Raw genomic sequence first — 25,448 nt, 5'->3', positions numbered from 1 at the left:
TCCCGTTGACTGTTTGCATAGTTGTAAATAGCTTGAAATCAACTAGACACTCACAGTAAAATTACCCTTTACTTTTCAAAATCTACAAATGGGAGGGAGGGCTCTTTGCTATTGTAATTGTAGCGCTGGAAAAATCGAGTGAAGAATGAGCGACAACCATAGCAATAATGATAGCTAATATACAATGATCACATGCGGTGTGCTAGTTACTGTTCTGGGGGCTTTTATGTTTTTACTCACTGAATACAAGTAACTGTGAAGTAGGTAGTACAATTAGCCCCATTTTATGGAAGAGGACACTGAAGTACAGTGAGGTTTAGTAATTGTCTAAGATCACACAGCTAGTAAGCCGCAGAGCTGTCTGATGGACCCAGGCAGTCTGACCCCAGACCTTGCATTCTTAAATACTCGACTATATGTACTCTTTTTGCAAAACCTTATTTTGCTTATGCTTTACTAATCCAGTAGCTGACATTGAGAAACCTCTACCTGCATACTTGTTTCCTTTGGGCTTCATCTTTCTTGCTTAAAAATTTTCCTTTTGTATACGCACACATGGTAAGAAAGCAAAACCATGTGAAGGATCCAGTGCAAAGGATGTCTTTCACCCAGTTGTATTCCCTTCACCCTCCCTAGCCAGAGGCAAACCTTGTCCCCAGCTGCTTGTGCCTCCTCCTAGAGATATTCTGGGCACATACAAGCTAGTATTTCAAATCACTTTAAAAAAAAGTGGTTGAAGTTCCTGAACAGACAGTTTTAAACAACAGCCTACTCATATCAGTGACACCAAATGTGTCCTGGTAAACCAAGAGCCCCAGACGCTTAGACAATCATATTCAGTTGGGCATATTGGCTGGGACACTCAAGTTTATGCTGTCCCCTGCTCATGGGAAGCACAGCGAAGAAGGTTATAAATGTGACATGTTTAGTCTACCGGGACCCAGGGAGACACTGCGCTCAGAACCCTTGGCCATTTGCTACTTACAGCCCCACCGAGTAGTGCCAGCAGAACCTGCTTCAAAGACAGTCTGTCCCAAAAGCAACACACACATTTTTTTCCAGTGGGGACACCCAATTCTAGCAAAGATGAGGCTGGGGCATATTTACCTGGCAGGGGAGATCACGCTGTCGTGAAGGCGGTGCTCCCAGGCGAGGCTTATCTGTTGCACGACAGCTATGCTGACCTTCGCGGTTTACCCAACTGCATCGTTTGTGGTGGGGCACGGTGTTCACACTTAAAAAGATGGTGCATCTGTGTGTGCAAATCAAGTTTAAAAATATGAGAATTTACAAACCAATGTTTGCTGTTTTCAAAAGGCGTACTTTCATTGCTCTAGAGAGCCCACTTCTAGAAACTGACACAAAGACTGAGGCGCATAGTTGTTCACGACAGCCATTCGGGGAGCAAACCAAAATAACCAGCAATTGAGACTTGGTTAAATAAATTACATTCCCTGAAAAGAAAGTCAGCTAACTACTAAGAAAGTGAAAAGAATATGAAGTGATATAAAAAGTTGCGTATAATACATAGCTATGTGCAAAGAACAGTATGTATTGGAGATGGGGAGTATAATAAGAGAGACCATGGGTGAGGGTTAATGGAATGATTTACAAAAATACTAACTTTTTCTAGGTGCTAGTAGGCAATTTAATGGAGTGTTTTCAGTGCTTATTTGAATCTAAGAAACTTAACACTGAATACTTTTTAGCTGTATTGAAAATAAAACAAAAAGATTTTTTTTAACTAAGAACAATTAACTCTTGAAGAAACCAGTTACAGAGTATTTACTAACCAGTCATTTAAACAACTTTGTCTTGGTTACAATCCAGTATTTTTTCAAACATCTGCTAGCTTGTCTTTCTCCTACCTTTGAAATTGAACCCCTTCATGGTCCTCTGATTAAAATAACATGTGACCCCTCGACAATGTCTTCAGGCTATTATCTGGCAGCCAATTATTGTTTTTAATTTAGATGTGTTGCCTGAGCTATGTTAAACAGTCCTGATTCTTGCGGTTTAGATCTGATGGTAGTTCTAGCACTGGACTTTCACCTGTGCCTTGAACTGGGTGAAGTACTTTACAAGTGGGATTGCACTGAATCTCTAAGGACTACTACTATCTTCTCTTTACAGATGTGGAAACTGAGGCTCCAAGAGGTTAAGTAATACTCTCAAGGTTATAGAGTTGATAAAGCAGAAGAGCCGTTATTCCAGAACCTGGGCTCTTCATCGGTATAAAAAGCTACGCTGTCATCTATAAGACGCTCCCATCTCAGGTTTGATGATCAGAGGTTTTTAAAGCATCTTATAAATCCCATTTTGTAGACAATGAAATTGAGCCAGGAAATGCGTGGTGTATACGTGCTCAGAAAGATAATCCATGGAGAGGGAGATACAATCCAGCATCCCTTGGGGCTTGTCTCCACGTTTAGTGCTAACTCACTTTTCAGGAGAATATAAACCACCTTGGGGTCCTGCATGGCTCTGTGATGACATAACAGGAATGTGATTTTTGAACCACTCAATAATGGAAGAGATGGAAATCTTCCCACCTCATCTTGCTTATTACTGATTGTGCACACAACACTCGCCCATCAAGATCGTTTTCAAAAGATGATTACTTCAGTGTGCCCAGACCTGCAGGACATAAGTACATGGGCAGTGGTGGTAAGAGCTATAATTATTCTTAATGGGAAAATATGCAGGTAATGACTTGGATGATCGTGTATCTGTAATGTATGAGTTCCAAAGCCCAACGAAGCAATTAAGCAATCTGCAAACATGCAGGGGAGAAAGCTGAAATGAAAAAGAACCAGGATAATGTTCCTTTTGAATAACTGGCAACTTTCTGAAAAAGGAGTCATAAACAGAAGAGCTCCCTCTGTGTGTGTGTGTTTAAATTTTTATTTATTTTTGAGTGAAAGAGAGAGAGAGACAGAGACAGAGAGAAGGAGAGAGACAGACAGAATCCAAAGCAGGCTTCAGGCTCTGAGCTGTCAGCACAGAGCCCAACGCAGGGCTTGAACTCATAAATCCTGAGATCAAAGCCAAAGTCAGATGCTTAAGTGACTAAGCCAGCCAGGTACCCCCAGAAGAGCTCTTTCTGATCGATCTGTCCATATATCTACCTGTCCATCCATCCACCCATCTTACTTGCCTGGTCTCCTAGGCAAATATTTCTACATCTTAAGAGTACTAAGTATTTGTTTGGGGCCAGTTTTTCCAACTTATCAGTTCAAAGGATAGCATTTGTCCTTCTGGAATGTGAATTTACATATAGTTTTATCCTTGTGTAGTGCATTCACTTATCTGAGTCTCTGTCTTGTTCAAGATCAGTAGCAGGAGAGAGCACGAAGAGTCTCCACAGACTGGAAGTTCTGAGTGCGAATTCTGTCTCCTCCACTTACTCCATGGTTCGCCTTGGTAATCACTCTCTTCCTTATGGTGATGATTCTCACCTCATGGGCGGGGTTCAAAGACTACGAGAAAGTGCTCCATCGGGACAGAGCTGTGAGCTGTACACCTACTAAGTGTAACCATTATTATTATTATAGCAGGTTCCTTTTTCCTGCTTTGTGAATGAAGAATCTAAGGCTCAGTGATTTTTCCTAAGGTTTAGAATGGTTAGGAACGGTTAGAGGCAGAAAACTCTCATTTTCTGCTTGTTTTGAGTACAAGGGAATGTGTTCTTTAAAAAAAAAAAATGAGAGGGAAAAAAAGAAAAAGGTGAAGTTTGATGGTTGATCTTGGGGAAGCATGATAAGCCTGGAGTTGTTCAGAGCATCAATAATAAAAGATTTTCTAACAATAGGCTCTTTCAAATGGTAAGTGTAGAGAAACTATTTGTATACATGTAAACCAATCCAATCAAAAGGGGGTACTTTTGAGGAATACTGAACCAATATATTAGTCTTCTGAAGGATTTATGGAGTAAAAGGCAGGGAGGAAATGGCCAGATTAGGGCTGTCCAGGGAGCAATTAGCAGCACTTACCAACTATTAAAGCACTCTATCCTTAGAAAACAACAACAGAAATTCAGAGAGAAAGGTTTTCCCCCCTCTCTCTTTGAGAATGCAGGCTCTCTGATACTTAAAGCAGAAACGTTGCTGTGAAGTTTGCTAGAGGTTGTTATATGATTAATTCATGCTGTAGCTTTTACGTTTCTGTGTAGGAGTGTCTTGGTTATGATTTTTGTCACTGTCACTAACAAAGCAGCTTCAGGCCAAATCAGGATTGTAAGCAGGGAGACCTTGAAAAGCCAACAGAAAGTGTTGAGGGATGTTAGTGATGGCCCAGTAGGTGGCACCCTCCCCTCTGAGTTCATGCCTTGCTGTTCCCTAGCGAGAGACATGGGAGGGGAGGGGAAGTGGGTAGCTGCTGGCTTTCTTTATTTAAAAAAATTTCTTCCTTTTTTTGAGGTGCACTGGGGAAAATGACAAGTCAGGAAGGTATGGCCTTAAAACTGTTTTCCTTTCCTATTCATATCGGATAATTACATGCAGGCTTCTTAGATAAAGTACTTCTTACTAAAGTTTGCATTGTTTTGTATAACGCTGGGCTAAGATGCTACATGTTTCTCCCACTGTTGAATATACTTATTATTTTGCTAACATTTGGTAAAAGATAGTGGCTTTCTTCAGATAAAATGGCAAGTAAATGTACTACATGTGCAGGTATAAAGTTAGTTTGGGCGGGGGGGAAACGTTATATTAATGTTTCTTTCCATCTAGGTGGGAAAAAATCCTGAACCACCTCCCTTCCCTCCCAAGCACTTGTGATCACTGACCTGTGGTTTGTGGTTGCAGTCCCTCATGGAGCCTGGCGTCCTTATGCTTCATGCTGATCCTCATACTCTCCAGCCACTTGCAGGACACCTGCTCCATCCTGTGTTGTCCCAGGGGAGGGGGCCACTTCCTCTGCTGTGTCTGAAGTTGTAGGTTCGGCCTCTTGGGCTAATCCACATGTCTTTATATTTCTTGGATAAGGACAAGGAGAGAAGCTGAGCAGGTGGGGAAAGGAGAAGAACTAACATTCATTGATTCCTTATTTTATACCAGGCACTGTACTAGTTACAAATATTATCCCAATTCTTTTTTAAATTTATTTTTAACTTACTTTTTAAAATAATATTTTATTTTTGAGAGAGAGAGAGAGAGAGAGAGCACTGCGAGCACATGTGTGAGTGGGGAAAGAGCAAAGAGAGAGGGACAGAGGATCTGAAGAGGGTTCTGTGCTGACAGTAGACATCTCCATGTGGGGCTCTAACTCATGAACCATGAGATCATGACCTGAGCTGAAGTCGGATACTTAACCCACTGAGCCACCCAGGGGCTCCTGTAATTCTTTTTAAAAAAAGTTTATTAATTTATTTTGAGAGAGAGAAAGAGAAAGAGAAAGAGAGAGGGAGAGAGATAATCCCAAGTAGGCTTTGGGCCATCAGTGCAGAGCCCAATGTGGCATTCAATCCCATGACTGTCAGACCATGACCTGAGCCAAAATCAAGGTCACCCATGTGCTCCTCATGTAATTCTTAAATGAAGGGGTTGGAAGTGATGGGAACAGGATTTATACTGCATTTATTTTAGAATGAGAAAAATGAAATCTCAAAGAAGTTAAGTAACCTGCCCAAGGTTACTCAGCTGGTATAAGCTAGGATATGAAACAAAAGGTTGACATTAGGGATGTTCAAATTTATTTCTAATTCCCCCAGTCCATTTTAAATATGTATTGGCATTTACCCCGAGGCTATGGAACAAGCGCTTCATCACTGAAACACACCTATTTTGTGAATACTTCTGCCCTAGTATGATATATGCATTTCATCTTCTTCAAATTAAAAACCTTTAAGAACCAGAAATATGCAGTCCTGGCTCTCAACTTGAACTTAAGCTACATTTATGCTAGAATTCAGATTTATATGAGCATCTCTAGAGGATCTGAGTTAATCTTTAAGGGTTGATTTGCATGAGAATGAGGAGGAGTCCAAATTTAAACAGAGACATGCCCAGAGGCTGGAGGGGAAGGGTTAGCAAGTACTCTGTTTCTTAGGGTCATCCAGCTCAGTCTGAGTGATAGAAATTATGGGCTAAAAATAAAACCTGAAAGAGTCATTTGAAAACTCGGTAAGACATACGGAGCATTCTATATTGGGGACTTATATTATAAGCGAGGTCAGAAAGGTATAAAGGAGAAATGTTTCATTTCCAGGCCATCCAGATGTACAGTGTTGGCCATATCAATTTTGACTTTGAATCTTTGGAGTGTCATTAGCAAATGAGAATGTGCAGTCTTATCTTGGTGACTGGGCTACAGCCAGAGAAATGTTTCATAATTGTGATTATGGGGATGAATCAGGGAAACCCCAGTTATCCAAAGAAGAAATAATGGTCAAATGCTTTGTGTTGAGTTTAGGATTTTGAGGCAGAAGGCTCTGGCATAGTCTCAAATTATACCAGGAGGGCAGTTCTTACTTGATTTACTCCAAAGGCAACTCTAGTTCTCACCCATTTAATGGGTCTCTTGAGGTGAGATTCATGAGGAGGTAATGAGCAGACAAGAAATCTTGCTTAATTAGGTCTTCAGTTGATATTAACATGATATTAACATGATCTGTATTTCCTTTTATTCCCCCTTCCTGCCATCTAACTCACTTCTGAAGGGCAGAGTAATTAGTAGAAGAAAAGGGACAGACCTCATCCAGGCTTGGTGAAGGGAATATGGGTAATGCTTTTCCAAAAATAACTTTTGGAGGGAGGAGGAAATGATTGTTGTTGCCTTTAAGTCTTTGAACATCTATTTTATGAAAGAGGAATCATACTTGTTTTGTATGCCTCAAGGTAGAACTTGGGCCACTGAATAAAAGTTACAGGGAGAGAGACTTGAGCTCAATGTAAGGGAGAACAAAGCAATGCAGAGGTGGAGTGGCTTGATTTAGCGGAGAGAGCATTCTCTGCCACTGGAGATGTCCAAGCAGATATCAGAAGCCACTGGTGGGACTACCTGAGAAAGAGAGAAGAGGAATGGCCAAAGTAGCTGACCTTTAATATTCTTTCCAACCTTGAGGTTCTGAGATTCTATGATTATATAACTGGACTGCCTGGATTTTATTAATCTAGAGAAAGTAAATTTTTAAGAGTAAAAAACCTTTTCCTATGACTGTAGGAAGTAGCCCAATAGTCTAAACAAAATGAGAGCTTCAGCTTCCTTGACCCTTCCGTTTGACCCACAAGGCCCTCAATCCCATTACATGGGATGAAAATTGTGTAAGACTGTCTAGTGACGCTGTGACCATGCTTCTGAGAGTAAGTACATTGCTTCTATTCCATTGCTGCATCATTCTTGTGCAAAGATGAGCTGCTTTACTGACAATCCATTCATAACAAGTATTTTGTGAGTTTTTGTAGCATTTACTTAAGATTTGGCAGTTACAGGGTGGAGATTCCACTGTATAACTCATAGCCTTTCTTCATTTCCTGCCTATTTTACTCTCTATCTTTTTGTTTCTTAGAACAAAGACCAAGTTCTTCATGAAGATCAGTTCTTTCAATACCTAGTTTCTTTGAGATCTGATCTTCTGATCTGTATTATTCAGGATAGGTGACATAACATATTAACTCTGAAATCTTACAGGCTTCTACCACAAAAATTTTTTCCCTCATTCTTGGTAGATGTCCAATATGGGTCATCAAGGAAATCTATTCCATAGAGCCACTCAGGGACTCAGGCTGACAGAAACTCCACCATTTCAACACATCAAGTGCTCCTGTATGCTTCTACTTCAGAGCAACACATGATGTCATTTTCAAAATCCATTGGCCAGAAGATACCTCACATGGTTCCACCAACTTTAAGGGGCTAGGAAATACAAGGAAACCATAGCAGAGTTGGTTAGCGTTACTTACTGTTTCTGCCTCCTACCCAAAGTAGAAACATTCCCAACAAAGATGGCTCCCTCCTCAAAAGGAATTCTCATACCACGTACATTCCTATCCTCAAGTTAATTTTGTCACAATTCAGCAATAACTTCTGAGGTAAATCTCTAAATTAGGAAGGTTTGAACTCTTCTTGGCTGAGGTTAACATTATGTTTGTTGCCCAAATTAATAGGCACTATTTAAAAAGTTTAGATGAAGTCATAATTATTGAAATGCAACACATTAGACTATCTTGGAGTCACAAATTATTTCTCATTTAGATAGAAAGTAATTATGGGGATATGGTCTTTATTCTTTTAGGTTTACTATGCCTATATATTTTTGAGGGAGGACTTTCTTTTTTTTTTTTTTTTAATGTTTTATTTATTTTTGATACAGAGAGAGACAGAGCATGAGACGGGGAGGGGCAGAGAGAGAAGGAGACACAGAACCGGAAGCAGGCTCCAGGCTCTGAGCTAGCTGTCAGCACAGAGCCTGATGCGGGGCTCGAACCCACGAATGTGAGATCTGACCTGAGCCAAAGTCAGAGGCTTAACCGACTGAGCCACCCAGGCGCCCCAGAGCAAGGGACTTTCTTAACCCAGTCTTTAAGAGCATTGGTTTACATGTCATTATTTCTAGTGTTTGAGAACAGATTATTTACCTCTACTTGAAGATACTTAAAAATTATTGTTTCTGACAAAGTTGATGGTAGAAGAGAAATACTCTAATCTAGATTTTAACAGTTTCCCAAATTTGGTTTTTCTTTTCAGACACTGCAGTTTAGCTCTGAAAAGCTTAGGCTTTAGATTTTTGCTCTGTATTGGCAGTTGTTTATGGTTATGCAATGTACTTTGCCCCTCAGTTTTTGATAATTGCTATTCTGGACCACGATGCTGGTTAGCATATTTTTGTCAGTGAGGCATTTTGTCCCCCACTTAAAAAAATGGCTCCTAATTTAGGCTGGCTTTCCCTTGTGTACTCTTATGCAAAGGTAAACTTTTCTGAAAGATAAACTTGTGCAAGGGCAGGGTGCCTCAGGCAATTCCTATAAAGTGGTTAATGTCAACACAAGTGAGACATTATCTTAGAAACATATGCTATCTCAGAAATGCCATATTCATGCCAAAAAACAAACACCCAGTTTACTGAAGCAATCAACCAGATAAAATCAAACAAAGCAAGAACACCCACCAAATAAAAAATGTGGTAAAAGCATTTTTAATATTGTTTTAGTTGTAAATGTTGACAGTCTCTGACCCTGGCCTTCCTGCCAATGAGGGCACTAAGACCCAGCAGGGAAGAGGCTCATCCAAGAGCACAGTGAGGATTCTAAGGACCAAATGTAGGTTTTGTATTGATGGACAAACTGGTGCCCCAGAAAATGACAGATGTGGACATGATGAGGAGGTTGAGACACAAAGGATCAAGCAGCCTCCTGCCATGTTTACTCATTAATTCCTTCCCCGAAACATGTATGCTTTTTTTTTTTTTTTACCATGTGTCAGATGTTGGAGAGAACTGAGAACAAGACAAAAACTCTGTCCTCAAGCGGCTTGCTCTCCATTTCCCTAATATCAAATCAAATTTTATCACTTAGGAATAGGCTTCTGAACATATAGGCATTCCTCTTTATAGGTTTCAGGCTCCATAGACTAATCTCCTCCAAGTATGTTCCCAACTTTTACCTGAAATGTTGATCATAATATTGATATTTCTGTATCATACCATATGCCTCCTCTTAAAATTGAGAAAGTTTATCTTGGAAAAAAAATTTGTGCTACCAACGAATTTATAAATTAGTTTGCATAATGCAAGATCCTGATCAGAAAGCACAAAGGCTTGGCAGTGTGGGTCTAGGCAGGGAGGGAAAAGTGTAGGACACGAGGCTGTGTGGGCCCTGTTGGTGGGTGTGGTGAGCTGCGTCTGAGATGAGAGGAGGTCTTGAGGGAACTGGGGGGACCCGGCAGAAAATAGAGCTACAGTCCGATGGGTTCAAATGGTCTTTAATAAAAGGGCAAATTATAGATATGGGACTAGGGATAAGGGAAGCCACAGGGGATGCTGAGGCACCAGACATCAGAGACAGCAGGAAGCCATTGTCACTCCTTATTATAGGGAGGGCACAGTGTTACAAGAGCCCATTATAAGTCAGAGCCTCAATAGAGGGACCACTGGGCAAGAGCCATAATAGTAGAGGGCACAGACACTGGCAAATAAATGATTCACTCAGATAAGGAAGGGAGAGAAAGAAGAAGAACCCGGGCTCCCTTTTCTTATACCTTCTGATCTCTTGCAGGAGACTCACATCGGTCAAATTCAACTCGAAGACACCTAGAAAGGGAAGCCAAGTGACGTAGTCTAGAGAAGCCAGTTTCCTGAAGTTGAGGACTGGGAGAAGGGAAGAAAGTGGATCTGAACTGAGGACAAATGGGGAATAACCAGTATACATGTACAAGGAAGGAAACAACCTGCAAACACATGTGGAAGTACAGAATAGAATGGCTCCTCATCTACCCATAACTTAGCTTTAATAATCATTACCATTTTACATTTGGTGGAATGAAATATACCTTATATTTCATTGTTTGAAAGAATCTAGGGGACGTGGGTGGCTCAGTCGGTTGAGTGTCTGACTCTTGATTTCAGCTCAGGTCATGACACCTCAATTTGTGAGTTTGAGCCCTGCATTGGGCTCTGCACTGACAGCACAGAGCCTGCTTGGGATCCTCTCTCTCACCCTCTCTCTCCCCAAAATAAATAAATAGACATAAAAAAAAGAAAGAATCTAATTTCCTATATTAAATCTTAGTGAAAAACAGTGCAGTTTGTTGGATTGTATCTTATTGAAAGCTGCGTTCTCCTCTTTGAAGAAGCTGGAAAGCTAAAAGTTATATCTCTTTGGTTTTATTGCAGTTGGGATTTTGTTTGTGAATTATGTTCAGCTGTCAAAGTGGACTTAGATGCAATATCGAAGGCAGACGTTAGGTGGCGGCTATCTCCCTATAGTGGAAGGCACATGCTCTGCCTGGGCCAAGCGTAGGCAGTTACTAGACCCCATGTTCCATTGTGGGGATGCTAGCTTCCTGCGAGGAGGACTTGGTGCACCGCAGCCCTGCTAGCTCAAACACCTTGGTATCATGTTGGTGGTATCAGGAGCTTGTGACCCAGTCTAGTGGAGGCCCCCTGACTTTTGCCCCTTGAACCTTTCCAGTGTTTGAAACAACCCAATTTCCTTTATGAAATCTCCTTGAAAAACTTAGAACAGTTTCTGTTTGTTGCACCAAATCCTGATCCTCATGCTAGCTCAGTCCACTTGTGGAACTTAATTTGGTCCTAAAGAATGATGTGAACTCTCAGCATTTATGTGAAAAGAGATGGAAGTCTGCTGAAACCCAAGAAGCATTGTTTGGAGTAGTAAGTGATATTTAGTCTTGAAAAAAAAAGATGGTAGGAATATTAATTTATGAATGATTAGGCAATATTATTTAACAATAGGTTCACAGGGCTCCTCAGGAATGGTACGTTCTGCCGGTAATGAGGGGTCAGTTGCAGAAGGACAAGAATGGAGGTGTTAGGCTCAAGGAGTGTGGTCTGCGGGCACATTGGACTAGATGAGTGGTGGAGTTGGACAGTTTCTATGTAGCATCACTGAACATGTTACCTTGCTGACTTAAATAAATGATGGGAGTCATGTGATGAAAGACTTCACATTGTATCGCTACCAGTGTGGATTTGCCAAGGTGGGTTTGACTGAGACACCAAACATGACTTCAAACTTACCCAGAACATAATGAGCTATATGCTGGCTGGCCCCAAGGGAAGTCTCTCTAATGACTCCATGACAACTCGAGGCAGGAATCAGCATTTCCTTAAATTGATCATAAAGAATCAAAGCATTTGTGAACAGTGAAAATTTTACTGAAGGTTTCACAGAAGACACTGAAAATGTGATTTATATTGCACATGCTAGAGTATTTTGCTACAAAAATCCATTTAGACTTCTCTCTTTTCCCAAGTCTTTCATTTGGCCAGCAGCCATAAAATTGGCTTCTTACTTTCCTATGCAAGTCATATTCTTGGCAAGTCTATCAGAGCTATTGGTGGACGCTTTTGGAGGTAGACAGAAAGCTTGGGGCAGCTTATTACAGCAATAGATCCCTGACATCAGATTAGGATGAGCTCCCTAATCAACCCTTATAATACCTCTAATAGGCGAGGGTAATGCTGGGACCTTTCTGCGTTTCTCTCTCCAGTTGTGAACTGAGATAATAGCATTTTATTCTCATCTCCTTTCCTATCTCCATTCTTGTCAGATTATCAGGAAACAATTTTCTGTTTCCTGACAATAAGAAAGTGGATAACTGCAGTTTCCTTTTCTCTAACTGCTTCAGTGGTTTTTGTAGGTGAGAAATCATATTTAGGCTTCAGCTCCTATAGTCCTGGAGATTCACGGTTCAATCTGTCAGCAGCCCCGGGCAGTAATTCCCTCACATAACTGCCACATTAAAGTGCCCAAATAATATAGCAGAAAAGTGTCCGCTAAAACTGAAATTACATAAACAATATAATATTGGGCACTCTATGATTTGTAAGTGTCTGCCATGTTTTTACATGTACTTCCTCACTTAATTCACGCAACACACCTTAAGGTAAGTATCATCAGCTACGTTTCACAGTTGAAGAATCTGATGCAGAGAGAAGTCCATACCCTTGTCTGGGTTGTAGAGCTAATAACTAGTGAAACTTAAAATCAGTCTCAGGTCTGAGTTAGAAGCATGTGTGTGCATGTGTGTGTGTACGTGTGTGTGTGTGGTGGGGGGCAAGGAAGACACAATTACAGGAACAATCACAGCCCCCCAGAACAGCCTTTAGCAATGATTTCTTTCAACAGCTAAACAGAAGGGAAAATACTATCCTTACCCTGTGGCCGAGGCTGTGGTGGAAAGGCAGACTGAACTAAGACCACAAAATGTGTGGAGAAAGTAATCCATTTCAAGTAAATGATCGCTTTGGTATACTTTTTAATTACAATAAAATCAGTGCTCACACACTGAAGAAAATCAGAAAATATAGATAAAAATAAGAAAGTGGAAGCATGTTCTTGCTACCCAGGGATGATCCCTGTTTCCACCTCTATCAAATGTACTTCCCAGTGGATGTGTATATGTGTATGTGTTTTTAAATTTTAATTTATTTTTTTAAAGCTTATTTATTTATTTTGAGAGAGAGAGAGAGAGAGAGAGACAGAGAGAGAGAGAACATGCATGAGAGTTGGGGAGGGCGAGAGAGAGAGAGAGAGAGAGAGAGAGAGAGAGAGAGAGAGAGAGAGAGAGAGAGATTCCCAAGCAGGTTCTATATTCAGTGTGGAGCCTGACGCAGGGCTCAAACCCTATAAACAGAGAGATATGACCTGAGCAGAGATCAAGAGTCAGGCACTTACCTGACTCAGCCACTCAGGTCCCCCTATCTGCATGTGTTTTTAACAGAAGGAGATGACATTAAACATATTGTTTTGTGACCAGATTCTTTCTGTTAATAATTTCTGTATTTCTTTGACAACAACAGATCTGCTGGCTGGCTTCCCCACTAAACTCTGTGTTGTGTGTGATGACCCCTACCGCTGCATTTCCATGCCTGCTTTCTTCCAGAATCTGGCTATGTTCTTTTCACGGTAGCATCTTACTTACCTATGCCCCAAAGTTTCATCTCCTCTTCTAAGTATAAAGGTAGAAGGCAATGAGATTTAAATAAGGAGTTAGATTTATTTTTTTTTAAAGTTTATTTATTTGAGAGAGAGAGAGTGCATGAGTAGGGGAGGGGCAGAGAGAGAGGGAGAGAGAATCCCAAGCAAGCTCTGCACTGCCAGTGCAAATGTGGGGCTCAATCTTGTGACTCTAAGATCATGACCTGAGCTGAAACCAAGAGTCGGCCACTCAACCAACTGAGCCACCCAGGTGTCCCTTAATAAAGATTTAGAATTAGAGACCATAGTTCTTTATCTGGAATCCAAACTGTGTGTTTGTGTATGCATGCACATGAACATGCTGTATACATTAACGAGCTAGAGATAAATGACAAACACTCGGTCTGGTGCTAGCATTCTGCCTCTGCTTATATAGTTCCTGAAGTTACAGTTCTGTTCAGGGATAATTAATGTGGGAAGCGATGATTCAGGGTGCACCAAGATCTGACATGGCTTCTGGATCATTACCACACACAAAAAAGCTTCATGTATATGAGGGTTACTTGGGTGTCAGAGGTTGGAGTAATTATTCCAGGGTTGCATGTATTTAAACAAAGATGTCCCGCTAACTTCCTCACCTCAGTTCTTGAAAGGCTGAGATAGGTCCTGTTGCGTCGTACAAGGTTCTCTCCGGAAGGTGAAATAAACATTGGGTCGTTACTTGGTCTTGCTGGTATTCTACTTTCTACAGACTCTTCGGAGCACCCTGCTTGGTGATGCGATACTGAACGAAAAAACTACCTCCAAAATTGTGTTGGGCTGATGGGACAATTTGCTATGGAAATTTATTCTCATCTTAAAAATTATAGCGCAGATCCTAACTGGGGATCACCATGCTTAATACATAGTGTGCTGATGTACACTAATTGATAGTTGATGCTGTTTATCATGTTATCAAATATTTAATTATTGATATTTTATTGAACTATTATGAAGCTTGTTAACTAGTCATGCAATGTTTTTCTTGGAGCCCTCCCATTTTATTGCATTCCAATTCTTTATAAATTAACAAGGGTAATAACACTCTATAAAAGGGGATAATAGGACCCACAGAGTGAGAAGTTTCTTAATGAGTAAACTGAGGTGTTCTATGCAAGATATTTAATGCGCATTTGGTCAGAAAAGGCAATAGATGTTATTAGTAAGAGGGAAAAAAAAGACTAAACAGGATGTGGAGGTGCTCCTATCCAGAATGTGGAAGAGCAGGGGTTTGACCTTGGGTCCTGTGACTCCACATTCAGTGCTCTTGGCCTTACTACATAGTATTTTGCTGCTGTCAGTGCTTTAAGTCTATTTCTACAAATGAGTCCTTGATAAAATAAAAAGTGTTGAAATACATTCTTGCAGGAGATTGTGAAACTGTCTTCCACAATGCTGGAAAGACTAGGTGTGATTTTGGATCTGGGGTGGTTCGGGCAGTCTTGCGTGTTGGTAGACCAGAGGGACTATGATTCTTCTCCATCTCTCTCAGATCTTTCGTCTTTTAAATGTGACATAAAACTCAACCAAACGAGAAACCTGTCTCATTGGGGGCTGAGCAGATACTATCTCCCTTTCCCTCTCCAGACCACCCCCCCACCCCCCAGCTTTAGGGAGTAGGTAACATTTCACAAGCAAAGACGTGACTGGAAAGGAACACCTGGCAAAAAGTATCAAATGCTTTTGATGGTCATTGCTTGTTGACCAAATTCACAGAGGACTGAGAAGCCACAAAATAAGAGAACTAAAGCAGCGATTCTAATCTAGACCAATGTGTGTTGTTTAGTATTTACTTCTGTCAGTACATTAATCATGTCTTATTATGCTTCACGCTAAAGTTATATTAAAAAAGCCCTAATGATAACATTGATGCATTGTCCTTTGTTGTGAGTATAAAGACTTAATTTGATGAATAGAAGTTAAGAAAATGTTTAATCTTCCATTATAGCATAATGATTGAGATTCATCCATCTGCTCCACAATAATAATAATTTATCATGAATGAGAGCATGCTTATAAAATTATGGAAGCATATAACAGAAATAGGTTTCTTTTTCCTACTTCAAAAATTTTGTCCTTACCCCCTTTTAAGTGACCTATGCTTTTTATCTTTAAGAGTATTCAGTATAGGGGCACCTGGCTGGCTCAGTAGGTTAAGCATCCGGCTTTGGCTCAGGTCATGATCTCATGGTTGGTTCGTGGGTTCGAGCCCCGTGTCGGGCTCTGTGCTGACAGCTAGCACAGAGCCTGGAGCCTGCTTCAGATTCTGTATCTCCCTCTCTCTCTGACCCTCCCCTGCTCGCGCTGTCTCTGTCTCTCAAAAATAAATAAAAACCATAAAAAAAGAGTATTCAGTATAGTCCAGATTTCCCCCACCTACAATGTTCAACATTGTCATTAATTCTTCTTGGAGGAACTAGAAGATATAAGATGATGGGGGCTTGGAAACATCTCAAGCACTAAACTTCCTCATTTCTATCTATTTAGCAGCCTTGTACCAATGTAGCAATTTCCTGTCTCTCCCATTTAGTGTGCTTCGAGGTTTTATACAGAAAATTTAAATGTTGGTATTTCTATCCAACTAACCTTGACCTGGTGTTTTGAATTCGAGACAAGTTTCTCAAAGTTGGGGTTGACTACAGACAAGATACGAGGGCATGGTTGGGGCAAGCCTTTTCATTATGCAATATATTCTTTACATTTTCATTTTTACCTTGATAAAACACACAGGAGGATGAACGAGGGGTCAATCCTCTACAACTATTTTGTCTGTAACTTTAATGTCTGTAATGAGAGGGGTTCTCTCCTTAAGCTTAGACAGAATCAAGAGATGGACATGCTTGACAGAGTTATTAATGATCTAGGTGGAGGAACCAACAGTCCCTTTGTAAATTCGCTAATGAAATTAGATGGAGACGTGTCAGGGCACCCATGTGGAGGGTGCAAATATCCGAGAGGAATGAGATCTATTGGCAAAGGAGTGATTCGGGCTGGATATTGATGATTTAATTTACCTTGGAAATACCTTTCAGTTCTCCAAACTAGTGGACTTGAGGATAGAAAGAACTTACTAGAAAAAGAAGTATTTCTTCTGAAATCTAAGCTATGCCAGGATTGGAGGATGAATGATGTAACATCATAAAGGAGTCTGTGTGACAATCGAATGTGCAGAAAAGCCAACTGACATGCTGACTGCCTCAGGAGAGCCATAAAGGAGGGCACATGTACAAAAAGTTTAGGGAATTAAGAGAAATTCCAACACACAAGTAATTAAAAAAATATATATCTATGTGCCCATTCCAGTAGTATTTGCTTCAGATCTATTTTTTTTTTAAATCCTAAGTTTTTACAGATGCAGTTGAAATCTCTTTTTGTTCCTCTTTGATTTGGTTGCCCTCTTCAGAGATAGCACCTTTAGGGAATTAGTGTCTATTGTGCCGTTCTGTACCTTTATCCTTTTCCTGGGTGTGCGTGTTATCTGTATGGAGTCCTAACTTCCACACAACTGACATCACACTGTACACACATCCTTCAGCAACTTGCTTTTTGTACTCAGCATTGTCTCCAATGTTTATTCATGATGATACACACAGCTCAGTTTATTTAACTACTATCTAGTGTTACATTGCATGAATGTATTGTGCTTTGTTTGTCTCTCCACTGGTGACTTAGGTTGTTTCCAATATTTGGCTGCTAAAACCAATCTGCAGTGAACATCTTTTTACATGTCTCTTTGGGAATTTATGTGAGATTTCCTCCCCTAAGATATATCTCTTAGAAATGGAATATATGGATCATGAGGTATGTACATATTTGGATTTTCTAGATTTTTACTAGATTGTACTCCCAACATGTTTGGACTGTCTGACACACTTACCAGCAGTATGTATATACCATTTTGCCACATCCGACAGTTTTAAACTTTTTTGTTAACTGATGTAGTACTCTAATGTTTTTAATATCAAAAGAGGCCTCAATGGCCTCTTAAGGTCCTTTCTAGGTCCTAGAATCTGTTTATTTCCAACACACAGGATTCTATCCCACTGTGACACTCCTATTCTGACCTCAGGAAATTGCTGTTTCATTAAAGATTGACATATTGCCTAGTATTGTACCCAGCTTAGCCCAGTTTTGAACATTAGTATTTTTGAAATTCTTGGTGTTGTAATAATAAGACAGATCTTTAATGCCAGACACATGTGAGGGATTTGTGTAGGAATGTGTGTCCCCTGCCATGGGAACCAAGAATGCCATCTAATTTGTGCAAGACAGAGCATATGTTTTGTGGGGCCCCTGGGCCCCTGCCAGGGGACTTTGGGGAAGTTCAGAGGCCAGCCCCACTCGGTCTTACTTACTGGGAATATAATGGGCTCAGGCGGCCTTCTTTTCCAGTCCTGATTCTAATCACCTTACCCATCTCTCCATGGCAGAGAGGGAAATTCAAATCCCTCACAGATCTGGAAGAAACCTCAACCTGACAACCTACCATACATATACAACCATTTCTAAATTCATTCCTCCCAGGATATAGAGACGTGTTTTAAGAAATGAAAGCCTGAAGAAAGATGAGTCTCTATGAGCCATAGTAGACTGGAGGAAATAACTTTAACTTGAGAAAGCAGACCTGAGGTTAAACCAACACATGTATTCTATCAGACAGCTAGCAATTATGCTGAAAAGCAACTAGAAACAATCTGAATTGACGAGATTAATGAATTAGCATGTTCTAATACATATGTATTGTGACAGAAGGCTGCAGTCAGTATGAAAAATAAAGAACTCATGTGTGGCACAAGAGTAAGGCCAAAATAACCAGAAGGGTTATTAGCCTGGAGGCCAAGGTTATAGAATCCCCATCCCCTGTGGCTCTTCCCAAGTGCCTTAGTGGAAGCAACCTGCCAAGACAGCTTTCTTTCCTTGTGCTTCTCCTGTAAAACAAGAGAATTAATGAAAGTTGTAAATACAAATGATAAAGGTGTGTGCCTGGAGAAACCCTTCCAGGTAGATGAACCAGCTTATGGTGATTCATTGAAAAGAGAAACAGTGGACACATTATCTCTGGGATTATTAGCTGAGATTTGAAACTGGAGCTAAAGTCTACCCTTAACTGCTCCTCCTTTAAAGCATTGTTTACTGCTTCTTTCCTGCTTTTATACAAACAGAAAACACGGAGCTGTGTATTCCAACTCGAATGACCATTCCCAATTGGTGCCGTTATCTTCTAACCATTTTCATAAACCAACTCCTCAGATAAAAAAAAAAAACTTGGGTTAAAAAAGGTTGTTTTTCCTATCCCATTTACTTGAACAGATAAAATATAATTTTAGCACTGCTCTTTTGATGTAAACATAAAAAACATGGGAAGCATAAATAAACCATCAGGCCAACCAAATAGTAATTATTTTGACATTAAACAAGATATCCATCTGCTTTCCCGAATAAATAATCTCTGATGGCATCTGAAAGGCAACAAGACCAGGAAGCATTTGGGGCACTAACGTATGCGCTACATGGGGAAAAAAGAAGCAAATGTTGGTGGATCAAAGGGGGCCCTGAGCAATGAGTAACATAACACTCATCTCAAATTAAACAGCCGTCTCCATGATGTGATGCAGAGTTGGCAACCCCACTTTCTTTAGCAGCTGGAAAAAAAGAAGCAGTATTCCAGGGAGAAAGAGGATCAAGGAGGAAGAGGGCAGAAAAGAATGGGGCAAGGACAGAGAAGGGGAAATAGAGAAAAGAATAGAGGAGGCCATCTTTGTGTTCTGACTCCTACTGTGTTCCATGGAGTGAGTAAGGATTGTTCTAGGGCATGTCATTCCGGTACAATGGCATTTAGGGCCCTTAATCTTAACCTATGGCTGCTTGCGTTCTGGAGGAGTGCTATTTAAAATACTGAGGAATCTTTGAGGATGTGATGAAAATACTGGGGCATCTACAGAGAAAAATGCAAACCTATACATGCAAATATTTGCACATAATTTCAGGGGACTTGAAGATTTGTTGAGCCCCAGCCACGTACTCCGGGCCACTTCTGCTTCATAGATCCCAGGAAAACAACCCCTGTTTTAGAAATTGTTCACCCTTAAACTGAGGGTTGATGGGGGTTGGGGGATAAGGGGCAGGGAAACTGGGTGATGGGCACTGAGGAGGGTGCTTGTTGGGATGAGCACTGGGTGTTGTATGTAAGAGATGAATTACGGGAATCTATTCCTGAAGCCAAGACTACACTCGATGCTACCTAACTTGACAAAAATAAAAGGTAAATAAATAAAATAAAGATAAGCACAAACAAACCTGAAGGAAAAAAAATAAAAGAAACCATTCTAAAGTGTGATTGGTACTAGGAGGATACAAGAGAAAACTCAAGTGTTGTTCCTTTTACCTCATGAATTTCAAGACAAGCCCACAAAACACATAGAGACTGATTAAATGTAATCATAACAGCATACCTATGCACTTATTGCATGCAATCACTTTCAATATAATGTCAGTGGTTCTCAGATTTCAGTGGGTATCAGAATCACCAGATTGCTAGGCCTGGGCCCCAGAGTTCCTGATTTTGTAGGTCTGGAGTGGAGCAGAATTTGCATTTCTAGTTCCTAGGTGACATGCTGTTGTATGTGAGGCCATACTTGGCAAACCAGTGTATTAACACAAGGCTCACAGCAACCTTACACCGTAGATTCTATTATTATCTCCAATTTATATATGAGGAAGCCAGAGTCCAGAGAAGTAACTTGTTCAAGGTTGCACAGCTGATAAAAGGTGGAGCCAGAACTGAAATGCCTGTGTTTGGTTCCAAAGTAGGGATTCATAAACAAATAAACAACAACTACTACTACTACTACTACTACTACTACTACTACTACTACTGCTACTACTACTACTACTACTACTACTACTACTACTACTTCTTCTTCTTCTTCTTCTTCTTCTTCTTCTTCTTCTTCTTCTTCTTCTTCTTCTTCTTCTTCTTCTTTTTCCTCCTCCTCCTTCTCCCTCTTTCTCCTTCTCCTCCCTCTTTCTCCTTCTCCTTCCTCCTCTTCCTCTTCCTCTTCCTCCTCTTTTTTTAAGTTTATTTATTTTGAAAGAGAGACAGCTCTCGGGTGTGTGTGTGAATGGGGGAGGGGCAGAGAAAGGGGTGGGGAGAGAATCGCAAGCAGGCTCCCCACTGTCGGTGCAGAGCCTGACACAGGGCTAAATCAAAAGTCAGCTTAACTGACTGAGCCACCCAGGTGCCCTGGGAGTGGTAAACTTTCTTAAAGGGCCACATGACACTCTAGGCTTGCAGGCCTTAGGTGGTATCTGTTGTAACCATGCAATTCTGCCATTGTAGTGCAAAGGCAAACACAAACAATACTTAAGTGAATGGGCACCACTGTGTTCCAATAAAACTTTAACTGCAAAAACAGGTGCCTGGCATGTGGTCTGTTGCTTGCTGACCACTCTCTGGAGTCTTATGATTTTTTAAGCCTTAAATATAAAATGGCAGTATCAATAGCACTAACCTCAAAAGATTGTTAACAACAACAACAAAAATAACAACAACATGCCTGTTAAGTGCTTAGCACAGTGCCTGACAAATAATGAATCAAGACTTTGGGGCGCCTGGGTGGCTCACCTGGTTAAGCGTCTGACTTTGGGTCAAGTCATGATCTCACAGGTCATGGGCTCGAGGCCAGCCTTGGGCTATGTGCTGACAGCTTGGAGTCCAGAGCCCAGATCCTGCTTGAGAATCTGTGTCTCCCTCTCTCTGTGTCCCTCCCCTGCTTGTTCTCCATCTCTCTCTTTCTCTCTCTCTCTCTCTTAAAAAAAATTAAAAACACCCCATTTGCCCTCATTGTAGTTTTGGAGAATTCCCAATGTCACAAATGCTACACTTCAAGTCTAGACATCTAAGGGATGAGACCCTTGGACCAGAGTGGAGGTGGGGGAGGGGGGCGGGAATTGAAGGGAAGCCTCCAGGTTCCAGCACTCACAGGGCTTCCAGATTCTACTGCCTGGTCTTCGGATGGAGAGCATCCCCAGCCTAATAGATGCAGGAGAACTACATGCAGCTGTCGCAAAATTACTGCATATTCCTCATGACAGTCATTGGTAAGCACTTTTAAAGCTATTGTTCTTTCTTTATGTTTAGCTACCTTATCTAGGAAATGAGGATAACAGTACCTCTCACGTGGAGTTGTTCTGCAAATCTAAGTGTAGGACACTGAAAACAATTGCCCGACATATGCTAAACATTATTTTTGTAATTGTAATAATTTGGTATCACCCTCCTAAAAAATCCTGTGAAACCCTGGGAAGGGCAGGCTGTTATTATCTCTATTTTCCAGGCAAGGAACCTGAGGAATAGTAAAGTTGGATGTTCTCCACCCCGCGCCCCAAGCTCCCTCCAAGCTTGTGCAGCTCTGGAAGGAAAAGCTCTAGATTACCGGGTCAGGGCTTTTCTCACAGGTCCAGAACCAACGAGACATTTTCTCTTTATCTCAAGGCTCTTTGGGAAACTCCGAATAGGGTCTTGAAGGATCACTTTCCTAACCCGAAGGGTTCCTTTCTCTAAGTGTGAACCTTCTTGTCGCCAAAGCCAGCCCTGTGCCCCCCCCACAACTCACTGAGGATTTGCAAAGAATCTCCAGGCTGTTGGGACAGACGTGACCACATGGGGCCCCCGGGTGTATTCATAAACATCCCTGTGCTTGAGCACCCGTAAATGAATTAAACTGACCAGAGGAATTCTTCAGCTTCCTTGCCATCCCCAGGGGGAAGGAATAGGGGTGAAGGGTGGCGGGGAAGGAGGGTTACTTGTGTGATGCCAGCCAGTGGGCTTGAGGCCTCCTTGCTACATGTCAACATCAATGTGGGACACTGGCGTGGCGCTTGCCAATGATAAGCACCTTCATGTGTATTATCTCATTATTCCTCATGCTAACACTGTGAACGGATGCGGCACGGGTCAGGAGATGGAGGCTTGGATGTTTAGTGGAGAGAGCACAGGATTATTCAGCCACAGAGGACTCACAGCCAGCCCTCCACATCTGCAGTCAGCCCGGCCTGGGGCCGAGTGTGGGAAAGGATGGGCCGGAGGGAGAAGATTCTGAGGTCTGGGGTGTTGGGAAGAGGGCTTTCTCCAGAAGCAGAGAGGCCAGAGGGCTAAGCCCTGGAAAGAGCAAAGGGCAGCAGGAGGGGGCCACCTGCCCTTGGTGGAGCCTGCTTTGTACTCCGTGGGGCTGAGATCACCCTAAGCCCAGTCTGCGCGAGGAAGCTTTACGAGGTCAGACAGTGGGCCTGTGGGCTCGCCTTTTTCTATAGGAGAGACAGGGAAAACCCCAACTTGGTTAGATTCAAAATATCAGACGGGGCCAAAGAGCTCTCTCTGGTGGCTATTTCTAGTAGTGGCAGCAGCACAAATCCAGCCCCCAAATAGTTTATGCTCACGAGAGCCACAAGAAGAAGAGACACTAAACAACTATTCTTCCAGATTCTGTTTTCTCTAGGTGTGGAAGCTATCACATCTTTCATCTGTCTACAGATGGATTTGCATCTCTCTCTCTCTCTCTTTCTCCCTGACACACACACACACACACACACACACACACACACACACACACCTATACACCTACAACTAATTTTGCTCTTTATGCCAGGGACTTTAGAGTCATTATTTCATTTAAGTTTTATTGCTGTGGCGTTATTTAAACCCACTTAACTGTTGGGGGATGTTTGGAGACAGTAAGTAAGTTTACCAGTCATATCACTTGTTAGGGGCAGAGTCCAGATTCAAACTGAAATCTGACTTCAAGTCCCGGGCTTTCCTCACTCTGCTCTCACTGATCATCTCCGGATGCTTTGCTATGAATATTTGCCAGCCCTGCTCCTGACTCTAACACGCCATTGTCTAGCACAGTGGTTACACATCAGGGTCACAGAGATACATTAAAAATACACATCCTACTCACCTATTTCAGAAACATCAAATTGAAACTTCTGAGTATGAGGCCCATGAATCTCTGTTTACAAATTCTTCCCAGGCAATTCTGATGCAGAAAGCTGAGTTCAGGACCATGAACAGGCACCTGCAAGCCCCCTGCTCTGGTGATTTTTTTAACATTTATTTTTTGAGAGAGAGAGAGAGAGAGAGAGAGAGAGAGAGAGAACACAAGCAAGCAGGGGAGGAGCAGAGAGAGTGGAAGACACAGAATTTGAAGCAGGCTCTAGGCTCTGAGCTATCAGCACAGAACCTGACAAAGGGCTCGAACTCATGGACCACGAGACCATGACCTGAGCCAAAGTTGAGTACTTAACCAACTGAGCCACCCAGGCACCTCTGCTCTGGTGCTTTCAATACTTCTAGCACTGTGAGATCTTTAACTTCATCTCCTTTTTCTTTTAAGAAACTCTTTTAAGAGTTTTAAAAAAACATTTATTTTTGAGAGAGGGAGAGGGAGAGATACAGAAGCAGAGAGGTGGGGTGACAGAGGATCCAAAGTGAGCTCTGCACTGACAGCAGACAGCCTGATGTGGGGCTCAAACTCATGAACTGCAAGACCATGACCTGAGCCAAAGTTGGATGCTTAACTGACTGAGCCACCCACACACCTCATTAACTTCATTTACAGCTTTTGGGAAAGAACACACATAAGTAAAGAGAGAGGCTCAGGAAGTATGCTGGCTGATCTCTGAGGCTCAGCTCTGCCCCGCAGAGCAGGAAGAGGACAGATTAGTTGGGGACCTCCTCTGGACAAGTTCCTATGCAAAGTGTGCAGACTGACTTGAGGCGGCTACGTGGAAAGTATTAGCTCACTGTTGAGGAGAAGAGGAGAGAAACTGGAGGCCCAGGCCATAAAAGAAACTGCTTCTCCAAGGAAACGCAGAACAGAGAGAGAAGAGCTTATCCCGAGCGGGTGGGCAGAAACAGAAGATGAGCACGGCAGGTTTAGTAGGAGGCCGCTGGCTGCCGGAACAATGAGAACCCAAACATGTAATGGCTTGTTTATTTCTCACCCAGACAACAAACCAAGGCACATGTTTCAGGTTGGTAGTGGCTTTCTTCTGTGAGCTGATCCAAGGCCCCAACCTCCTTGCATCTTGTGGCTCATTTATCCCGTGGGGCCCCACTGTCTTCTGCAAGCAGCCCGTGGAGGGAGACCAAGAGGGTGGAGCAGTCCTTACCTTTACAGACCCTGCATTTCTGGCCCTGTACTGTCACCTCTAGGTTTGCTGGAGATACCTTGCCTTGCAAAGTTAACATGCCTCTGAAAAGTAGTGTGCAGATAGCCTTTGGCAAATCCAAACATTTGAAAAGTACACTGGATGACTTTTTTATTTAAGGAAATGAAAAAGTTGGTCATTTTTTTTAAGTGTCTAGTCAATGCTCTAATTTTTCTTTTGAGTATAATGTTTGTATTTTACATACTTTTTATATGTAAATGGCCCCTATAGGTAATAATCTTCTTTAATTTTGTGCCCAGTGACATCTTTCTTCTTGGTCATTTATAGTTGCACCTGTTAGGCTAGCAGAAGGGATGGCTGGCAGGCTAACCAAGGTTCCCCTTCCCCCCTCCAGATCATGGTCCTCACTTAGTCCTCTTCCTTGAAGGCCTTTGGGAAGGTTAGAACATGAGAGGATGAGGGTGACTCCTCGCTTCCATCCAAGCAGCACCCATTTGAGGATCAGCAATTTCCTGGACAACTTCTTGATACCACACACTCTACCCTGGTTTCCAGGGGAGTGCAACCGAGGGGCGGGGGGATTTGGACTCTGGACCTAGGTCAGAATCATTCATGACCTCTTCACATGGATCAGCTCAG

The 25,448-nt window shown here is 41.8% G+C and overlaps 1 pseudogene; it reads left to right on the top strand.

Annotated features, from left to right (window-relative positions):
- Positions 1-1,099: 1,099 nt before the first annotated feature.
- On the top strand, positions 1,100-1,239 carry LOC115288882 (annotated as a pseudogene).
- The last annotated feature ends 24,209 nt before the right edge of the window (positions 1,240-25,448 follow it).

Source organism: Suricata suricatta, chromosome 3, assembly GCF_006229205.1.
Source record: "Suricata suricatta isolate VVHF042 chromosome 3, meerkat_22Aug2017_6uvM2_HiC, whole genome shotgun sequence".
Lineage (NCBI taxonomy): Eukaryota > Metazoa > Chordata > Mammalia > Carnivora > Herpestidae > Suricata > Suricata suricatta.
This window is presented reverse-complemented; position numbering and strand designations above follow the sequence as displayed.